Source organism: Theropithecus gelada, chromosome X (assembly GCF_003255815.1).
Source record: "Theropithecus gelada isolate Dixy chromosome X, Tgel_1.0, whole genome shotgun sequence".
Lineage (NCBI taxonomy): Eukaryota > Metazoa > Chordata > Mammalia > Primates > Cercopithecidae > Theropithecus > Theropithecus gelada.
Genome location: NC_037689.1, coordinates 20,230,782 through 20,241,533, shown reverse-complemented (window position 1 = coordinate 20,241,533; position 10,752 = coordinate 20,230,782). Strand labels below are relative to the sequence as shown.

Genomic DNA, 10,752 nt, shown 5'->3' with positions numbered 1-10,752 from the left:
AGCTATATGCCCTACAGAGCCAGAGTCTAGACCTTGTCATTGCCACTTCTACCTGCAGCAAAACACCTTGGGAGTAGTCAAGGATCTCTGAGGCACTGCAAGCTCAAACCTTCCTTTACAAGAAAGGAAAGCCCCTCTGTGGCATTCATATTGTAAATACTTAACTTCTAGAAAGAGCCTGAAGATTACAAGCTTCGCAGATTAGTAAGATGAAATCTGTGAGGTTGAACTAATTAAGTATATGAAAGGATAATAGAAGATATGTATAGGAAAGACCTACTAAGTGACCCATTAGAAATACACTGATGCCTCCCAGTACCACAGTCTTAAAAGTTAATAGTGAACTTTATACAAAGTTATAGTAAACATATATTATTAATCTTCTCAGTGTTCCCTCCTCTGGAGAATTGACTCACTTCCATTTTATGTGGTTTTGGTGGTATATTAATCACAGTGCCTTACTCCGTGCTCACCTCCAGCACCACCATCACATATTCTAGACACAGGGGTGATCATGAAAGAATCAGCCATCAAATACCTCCATTCCTCAGGTCACAGTGATTAATTCAAGAATGAATGTGTGACTTAAAGAGGAATAATCAAAGTCTTCACTAAAATTCAATATATTGATGCTGGCAGATAAAGAATGGTGAACCTTCTTAAGAATAAAGCAGTACCTGGAAGAAAGAAAAGCTGGAGAGACTGAAAGATATTGTTGGGTCCCTGGATCTAGCCATGTCCTATACTACAAGTACCTTCAGACTTGCCAGTTTTGGGACTAATAAACTCTCTTTTTGCTTAAGCTAGTTTGACTCGAATTTATATGATTTGCAATGGAGAAAATGTCTAATGCAGTATTTACTGAGCACATAATGTTGGTTATGCTAGGTGTAATGGGTTGAAGGTTGGCTCCCAAAAAGACATAGCCGCAACCCAGACACTATATTTGAAAAAGGGATCTTTTCCAGTTAAGTTCAAAATGTCAACATGTGATCATATGACTATCTGGATGGGCCCTAAATCCAATGATGAGTGTTGTTTTGAGACACACAGATTAAAACAGACAGAAGAGGAGAAGACACAGACACACAGAAGAGGAGATCGTGTGAAGATGGAGGCAGAAGTTGGAATGATAGAGTCACAAGGAATGCCAACTGCCACCAGAAACTGGAAGAGGCAAAGAAGGATACTCCCCTAGAGTCTCCAGGGGGAGAGCTACTCTGCTGACATCTTGGTTTCAGACTTCTGGCCTCCAAAACTGTGAGATAATACATTACTGTTGTTTTAAGCCACCCAATTTGTGATAACTGGTTATGGCAGCCCTGGGGAACTTGTGTATTATGTTAGTGATTTAAATTTGAAGAGAAGGAATTACTGCTCTGCAGATAGTGGCATAAAATATTATTTATTATTTATTTTAAAAATAATTGTTATACAATAATTGCTTTAATGGAGGGGCATGTAAAGTGATGTAGGAGTGAAGAAGAATGGCTCATACAATGATGTCACATAATAGAAACAGAACTATGTAACAGTTAAAAGAACTGCCTAGATTCAAATCCTAGCCCACTACTTACTTCACTGTAAACAGCTGTGCATCCTTGGGTAAGTTGACTAGACCCTCTGGGCCTCAGTTTCCAAAACTGTAATACAGGGTTGGCAATAAGGATTTTTTAAATCGGATTTTTGTAAGTTAAATAGAACAATATATGTAAAGTGCTTAGAATAGAGCCTACTAGGCAGGTATGCAGTAAATGCTATTCAGGAGGAACTGCCCTGTAAGGAGGTACTCTGTATCAGAGCTTCCCCACCAGCATGCTGCAAATGGATTATGGATATGTCTGGTTAGAGGACTAAAAGGAGAGAGCCAGAGAAATTGGAAAAAACTGGGGATACCACAGTAAAGGAGAAGCTTGTGAAAGAGACAAGTTGTTATGAATTTCTGGGGTTATTCCAGATCTGCATATGCATGGACGTGATCCTAAACACAAATGAGGAGATAGACCAATGTACAAGTCCAAGACTGGCCACTTCCTTGTGCACACATGAGAGAGAGCTGAACTATGTTGCAAAGGCTTTAAAAACAGGACTGATATTGACAACACAACTCACAGAAGGCTAATCAGAACTTGCAGCCTGAACATACAAGTTGACTGCCTGCTAAAGCAAACAAACAAAAATAGCAACATTCTCCACAGGATTTAAATAAGATCCAGGATCTAATAACATCATATGCAAACATTTAGGATGCAATCCAAAATTACTCAGTATACAAAGAACCAAGATATAATACTGAGATAACACATATGCTAACATTTTGAGACTAAGACTTTTAAACGGCTACTATTAAAAACTCTAAGAAGTAAAGATAAACACGCTTAAAATGAATGGAAATGTAGAAAGCCTCAACAGCAACAACAAAAAGGAAACAAAGAAGCAGTGGAAGTTTTAGAACTAAAAAATACAGTAACTGAAATTTTACAAAAACCTCACTGGATGGGCTTAACAACAGAATAATTAGGAATTAAGCAATCTGCATAATAGACAAAAGATTTAAAACAAAATGAACAGAGCCTCAGGAACCTACGTGACAATACCAAATTGTCTAATAATTATGTCTTCAGAGTCCCCAAAGAAGAGAAGAAAGAATTCTATGTTGAAAATTGTTTGAATAAATACTGGCTGAAAATTCCCCCAGTTTGATAAAATACATAGATTTATAAATTCAAGAGATGAATGAACTCCAAATAAAATAAATCAAAAGAAATCCATAGACAATGACAGTATAATGGAACTGCTGCAAAATAAAAACAAAGAAAAAAATCTTAAGAAAGAAACCCCTCAAAAGTGGAAAAGCAGTACTTTACTTAAAGGGGAATAGTGATTTCAATGACTGTGGATTTCTCCTAAGAAATCATGGAGACAAGAAGGAAATGACAGTATTTTCAAGTACTTGGAAAACAAACAAACAAACAAACAAACGGTAAACCCAGAATTCTATATCAAGTGAAAGTATCAGGAATGAAAGTGAGCTAAAGATATACTCAGATGAAGGGAAACTTCATTGCTAGAAGAATGATTCTAAAATAATTGCTAAAGAAATTTCCTTAAATAGAAAGGAAATAAAACCAAAAGAAAATTTGGAACATTAGGAGAAAGGGAGGGAGAACCAGAAATGGTACAGTAAATAACACATGCTTATTTATTAATACTAAAAATATTTATTTGCTGAGAAATAAAATTGACTATTTCTCTCCTATTGAGTTTTTAAAATATGTTTGACAGTTGAAAGCAAAAAGTATAACATTGATAGAGACTTCCATGTTTTTATTGCAAAATATGAGACAATTACAACATAAATGTGAATGGGTACAGGACCCTATATAGTACTAAGTTTCTATATTCCATTTAAAGTGACAAGATATTGGTTCTAAGTAGACTGGGAAAAGTTAAACGTGTACATTCTAATACCTAGAACATCCAGCATATACAGAGATATGGTCAGAAACAGAATAAATGTATTAAAATGTTTCTGAAAATATACAAATAAAAGAACATAAGCCAGGAGAAATGAGAATGGAAAACAGAGGAAATAAGCAGAAAATAATGAAGTGGTAGAAATCAAAACTTAACAATGATTACATTAAATGAAAATGGTCTAAACACAGCAATTGAGAGATCGAAATTTTCAGAATTGATTTTCTAAAATTTTCAAACTATATGTTGTTCACAAGAAACTCACCTCAAACATATCGCTATGTTCAAAGTAAAATAATAGAAAAGTGTATACACTAATCAAAAGAAAGCTGGACTGAATATACTAACATCAGGTAGACCTCAGAGCTAAGAAAATGACCAGATATCAAGAGAGAAATTACATAATGATGAAAGAGCCAATTGCTGAGAGAACATAACAATACTAAATATGTACGTATATGCATCTAAAAGTAGAACAACAAAACACATGAAGGAAAAACTGACTAACTTGAAATGACAAATAGACAAGTCCACAATTGTAGTTGAAGACATCAACACTCCCTTCTCAGTAATTTACAGACCTAGTTCACAGAAAATGAGCAAGAATATAGGAGGACTCAACAACACCATCGACCAATTGGATCTAATTGACATTTTTAGAACATTTTACCTAAAAACAGCAGTATATACATTATTTTCAAGTAAATATGGAATATTCACCAACATAGACCATATCTTAGGTTATAAAACAGATTTTTATAAATTTAAAATGTTTGAAATCATACAAAGTATGTTCTCTGATCACAATGGAATTCAACTATAACTCAATAACAGTAAGATAAAAGAAAGCTTTTCAAACACTTGAAAATCAACCACACACTCCTAAATAATCTATCAGTCAAAAAAATGTCCCAAGGAAAATTGGAAAATATTTTAAACTAAGCATAGATAAAAATACAATATTCAAAATATGTGGGATACAGCTAGAGCAGTGCTAATAGGTAAATTTATAGCATTAAATGCTTATATCTGACAAGAATAAAGGTCTAAATTAATCAAGCTTATACCATAACATTCTAGAAAAGGAAGTACATAACTAAGGCAATGCAAGCAGAGGGAAGTAAAGAAAGATAAGACAGAATCCATGAAATTGAGAGCAGTAAACCAAAGCTGTTCTTTGAAAAGACTTATGGAATTGATAAATCTCTACCAATATTTACGAAGAAGTAAAGAAAGAACCCAAATTGACAATGTTAGTAACGAATGAAGGGACAATACAAAAAAAATCCTATTGGCATTAAGAAGATAATAAATGAATACTATGAAGAACAACCCTACCCACATGGATTTTACAATGTAGAAGATATGGACCACTTCCTTGCAAACCGTGAACAACCGATATTCACCCAAGATGAAATAAATAACTTGTATAAGAAGTAACACCAATTATATACAATCTCTTCTAGAATATGGAAGCATATGAACACTTCCAAATTTATTTTGTGAGGCCAACATTGTAACACTGATATCAAAACCAGAAAAAGGCAGTACAAGAATAGAAAAAAGCAGACAAATATTTTCATGAAGACACGAACATCCTCAAACGGTATTAGAAAATCAAATCTAGTAATATATAAAAAGAACACACTACAATCAAGTGGGTTTTAAATTGGGAATGCAAACCTGGTCCAATATTCAAAAGTCACTCAATGGAATCCACCACATAGATAGTCAAAAGAAAAGAAATCATATGATTTTATCAATTGATGCATAAAAGGCATTTGATGTAAATGACGAGTTGATGGGTGCAGCAAACCAACATGGCACATATATACCTATGTAACAAACCTGCATGTTGTGCACACATACCCTAGAACTTAAAGTGTAATAATAAAATATAAAATAAAATAAAATAATATAAAATAAAAGGCATTTGACACAATTTAAAATTCACTCTTGATAAAAACCTTTCCACAAACTAGAAACATTAGGTTGGTGCAAATGTAATTGTGGCTTTTGCCTTTAAAAGTAACAGCAATTGCATTTGCACCAACCTGATAGAAGGAAACTCACTCAACCTGATAAAGGGCATCTACAGAAAACCTATAGATACTATACTTTTTAAAAACTTTTATTCGGCCAGGCATGATATGGCTCATGCCTGTAATGCCAGCACTTTGGGAGGCCAAGGCGGGGGTGGTGGGGGGGCGGATCACTTGAGATCAGGAGTTCGAGACCAGCCTGGCCAACATGGTGAAACACTATCTGTACTAAAAATACAAAAATTAGCTGGGCATGGTGGCACATGCCTATAATCCCAGCTATTCGGGAGGCTGAGGCAGGAGAATCACTTGAACCTGGGAGGCAGGGGTTGCAGTGAGCTGAGATCGTGCCACTGCACTCTGGCTTGGGCGACAGAGCAAGACTCCATCTCAAAAAACAAACAAACAAAACAAAACAAAACAAAAACACCTTTTAAGTTCAGGGGTAAAAATTCAGGTTTGTAACACAGGTAAACGCGTGTCATGGGAGTTTGTTCTACACATTATTTTGTACGTTATTTCACCCAGGTGTTAAGCCTAGTACCCATTAGTTGTTTTTCTTGACCCTCTTCCTCCTCCCACCCTCCACCCTCTGATAGGGCCCAGTGTGTATAGTTCACCTCTAATGTGTCCATGTGTTCTCATCATTTAGCTTCCACTTACAAGGGACAACATGCGGTATTTGGTTTTCTGTTCCTGCGTTAGTATGCTAAGGATAATGGGCTCCAGCTCCATCCATGTCCCTGCAAAGGACAAGATCTTGTTAATTTTTATGGCTGCACAGTATTCCATGGTGTATATGTGCCACATTTTCTTTATCCAGTCTATCATTGGTGGGGATTTAGGATGATTGCATGTATTGTGAATAGTGCTCCAATGAACATACATGTGCATGTGTCTTTATAATAGAATGATTTTTATTCCTTTATTCTTTTATTCCCAATAATGGGATTGCTAGGATGAATAGTATTTCTGTCTTTAGGTCTTTGAGGAACTGCCACACTGTCTTCCACAATGGCTGAACTAATTTACACTCCCACCAACAGTGTTTAAGCATTCCTTTTTCTCCACAACCTTGCCAGCATCTGTTATCTTTTGACTTTTTAGTAATAGACATTCTGACTGGTGTGAGATGCTATCTCATTGTGGTTTTGACTTGCATTTCTCTAATGATCAGTGATGTTGAGCTTTTTAAAATATGCTTATGGGCTGCATGTATGTTCTTTTTTAAAAACTGTCTGTGTCATTTGCGCACAATTTTATGGGTTTTTATTCTTGTAAATTTGTTTAAGTTCCTCATAGATGCTGGATATTAGACATTTATCAGATTTATAGTATGCACAAATTTTCTCCCATTGTGGAGATTGTCGGTTTATTCTGTTGATAGTTTCTTTTGCTCTGCAGAAGCTCTTTAATTAGACCCACGTTGTCAATTTTTGCTTTTGCTGCAATTGCTTTTGGCGTCTTTGTCATGAAATCTTTGCCTGTGCCTATGTCCTAAATGGTATTGCCTAGGTAGTCTTCCAAGGTTTTTATACTTTTGGGTTTTACGTTTAAGTCCTTAATCCATCTTGAGTTAATTTTTGTATATGATGTAAGGAAGGGGTTTGGTTTCAATCTCCTGCACTGCCTAGCCAGTTATCCTGGCACCACTTATTGAATAGGGAATCCTTTCCCCATTGCTTGTTTTGTCAGGTTTGGAGAAGATCAGATAGTTGTAGGTGTGCAGTCATATTTCTGGGTTCTCTATTCTGTTCCATTAGTGTATGTGTCTGTTTTTGTACCAATACCATGCTGTTTTGGTTATTGTAGCCCTACAGTATAGTTTAAAGTTGGGTAGCGTGATACCTCTAGCTTTGTTCTTTTCACTTAGGATTGCCTTGGCTGTTCAGGCTTTTTGATTCCATATGAATTGTAAAGTAGTTTTCTCTAGTTCTGTGAAGAATGTCAATGGTAGTTTAATAGGAATAGTATTGAATGCATGAATTGTTTTGGTCAATATACCCATTTAAACCACGTTGATTCTTCCTATCCATGAGCATGAAAAGTTTTTCCAGTTGTTTGTACCATCTCTGATTTCTTTAGCAGTGATTTGTAGTTCCTGTAGAGCTCTTTCACCTTCCTAGTTAGCTGTATTCCTAGGTATTTCATTCTTTTTTGTGGCAATTGTGAATGGGAATTCAATCCTGATTTGGCTATTGGAATGACTGTTATTGGTGTATAGGAATGCCAGTTTTTTCTGGGCATTGATTTTGTATCCTGAGACTTTGCTGAAGTTTTTTATTAGCTTAAGAAGCTTTTGGGCTGAGATGATGGGGTTTTCTAGATATAGGATCATGTCATCTGCTAACAGGGATAGTTTGATTTCCTTTCTTCCCATTTGGATGCCCTTTATTTCTTCCTCTTGACTGATTGCCTTGGCCAGAACTTCCAATACTATGTTGAATAGGAATGGTGAGAGAGGGCATCTAGTGCTGGTTTTCAAGGGAAATGTTTCCAGCTTTTTTTGCCCATTTAGTATGATGTTGGCTGTGGGTTTGTCATATATGGCTCCTGCTATTTTGAGGTATGTTCCTTCAATACTTAGTTTATTGAGAGTTCATAACATGAATGGATATTGAATTTTATCAAAAGCCTTTTCTGCATCTATTGAGATAATCATGTGGTTTTTGTCTTTAGTTCTGTTTATGTGATGTATCAAATTTATTGATTTGTGTATGTTGAACCAACCTTGCATCCTGGGGATGAAGCTGACTTGATCATGGTGGATAACCTTCTTTTTGATGTGCTGCTGGATTTGGTTTGGCAGTATTTTGTTGAGGATTTTTGCATTGATGTTCATCAAGGATATTGGCCTGAAGTTTTGTTTTGTTTTGTTTTATCTCTGCAAGGTTTTGGTATCAGGATAATGCTGGCCTCATAGAATGAGTTAGAGAGGAGTCCCTCCTCCTCAATATTTTGGAATACTTTAAGTAAGAATGTTACCAACTCTTCTTTGTACATCTGATAGAATTCAGGTGTGAATACGTCTGGTCCTGGGCTGTTTTTTTTTTGTTTTGTTTTGTTTGGTTGGTAAGCTATTTATTACTGCCTCAATTTCAAAACATGTTATTGGTCTGTTCAGGGATTCAATTTCTTCCTGGTTCAGTCTTAGGAGGGTATATACGTCCAGGAATTTATCAATTTCTTCTAAATTTTCTAGTTTACATGCATAGGAGTATTCATAATATTCTCTGATGGTTGTCTATTTCTGTGGGGTTAGTGGTAATATCCCTCTTGTTTTTCTTATTATGTTTATTTGAATCTTCTGTCTTCTTTATTAGTGTAGTTAGCAGTTGATTTATTTTATTAATTTTTTCAAAAATCCATCTCCTGAATTTGTGGATCTTTTGAATGGTTTTTTAATGTCTCTATCTCCTTCAGTTCAGCTCTGATTTGGGGTAATTTTTGTCTTCTGCTAGCTTTGGGATTTGTTTGCTCTTGGTTCTCTCATTCTTTCAGTTTTGATGTTTGGTTGTTAACCTGAGGTCTTTCTAACTTTTTGATCTGGACATTTAGTGCTATACATTTCCATCTTAACACTGCCTTAGCTGTGTCCTAGAGATTCTGGCACGTGGTCTCTGTGTTCTCATTAGTTTCAAAGAACTTCTTGATTTCTTCCTTAATTTCATTATTTACCCAAAAGTCATTCAGAAGCAGGTTATTCAATTTTCATCTAATTGTGTGGTTTTGAATGAATTTCTTACTTTTGATTTTGTATTTGATCGTGCTGTGGTCTGAGAGACTGTTTGTTATGATTTCAGTTCTTTTGCATTTACCAAGAAGTGTTTTGCTCCTGATTATGTGATCAATTTTAGAGCAAGCGCTATTTGGTGATGAGAAGAATGTATTTTCTGTTGTTTTAGGGTGGAGAGTTCTGTAGGTATCTATCATGTCTATTTTATCCAGTGCTGAGTTCAGGTCCTGAATATATTTTTAAATTTTCTGTCTCGATGATCCATGCAATGTTGTTAGCGGGGTGTTAAAGTCTTCCACTAGTATTGTCTGGGAGTCTAAGTCTCTTTGCAGGTCTCTAGAACTTCCTTTATAAATCTGGGTGCTGCTGTGTTGGGTACATATATATTTAGGTTAGTTAAATCTTCTTGTTGAATTGAACCCTTTATCATTATATAATGCCCTTCTCTGTCTGTTTTTATCTTTGTTGGTTTAAAGTCAGTTTTTTTCAAAAATAAGAATTGAACCTCTGCTTTTTTCTGTTTTTCATTTGTTTTGTAGATTTTCCTCCATACCTTCATTTTGAGCCTATGTGTGTCATTGCATGTGAGATGGGTCTTTTAAAGACAGCATACCAGTGGGTCTTGGATCTTTTTTTAGCTTGCCACTCTGTGTCTTTTAATTTGGGCATTTAGCCCATTTAAATTTAAGGTTAGTATTTATATGTGTGGATTTTATCCTGTCATCATGATGTTAGCTGGTTATTTTGCAGACTTGTTTATGTGGTTGCTTTATAGTGTAAAAATATGGAATATTTCACAAATTTGTGTGTCATCCTTGCACAGTAGCCATGCTAATCTTCTCCATATTGTTCTAAACTTAGTATACATGCTGCCGAAGCAAGCACTAGATAATATGCTTCATGGTGAAAGACTGAATGCTTCCTGTAAGATTGAGAACAAAGCAAGGATGTCTACTCTCACTGCTATTCAGCATCATAGTGGAAATCTTAGCCAGTTCAATAAGGCAAGAAATCAAAAGAGATAAAGATTAAAGAGGAAAAAATAAAACTGTTCCTATTTGCAGATGACATTGTGGTTTACATAAAAAACCTGAAAGAATAAAAAACAAAACAAAACAATTCAGAACTCCTTAAAAAATGAGCGATTTTAGGAGAGGTTAAGAATACATTGATGAAATAGGAAGTCAATCATGTTTCTACATATTAGCAATGAACATTTGTAAGCTGAAATTTAAAAACTACCATTTCTATATACTCTAAAAAAAATGAAATACATTCCCCAAGTTACCATGATTCAACTTACAATTTTCTGACTATATTACAGGCTTGTTAGGATGTGACTCCATCATAAGTTGAGGAGCTCCTTAAAACTTATAATGGGATTATGGTTTATATTGAATGTGTATCACTTTTGCACCATTATAAGGTCAAAAGTTTGCAAGTTGAAACATCAAAAATCAGGGGCAATTGTGTTCCTAACATTAAAGGCATTTTCAA

At 35.3% G+C, this 10,752-nt stretch overlaps 1 non-coding gene across 1 annotated transcript; it reads right to left on the bottom strand.

Moving 5' to 3' along the window:
- Window positions 1-10,033: 10,033 nt before the first annotated feature.
- LOC112616665 lies at window positions 10,034-10,140 on the bottom strand. The gene has a single exon (XR_003117705.1). It is a non-coding gene; the product is annotated as a U6 spliceosomal RNA (small nuclear RNA).
- Between the last annotated feature and the right edge of the window lie 612 nt (window positions 10,141-10,752).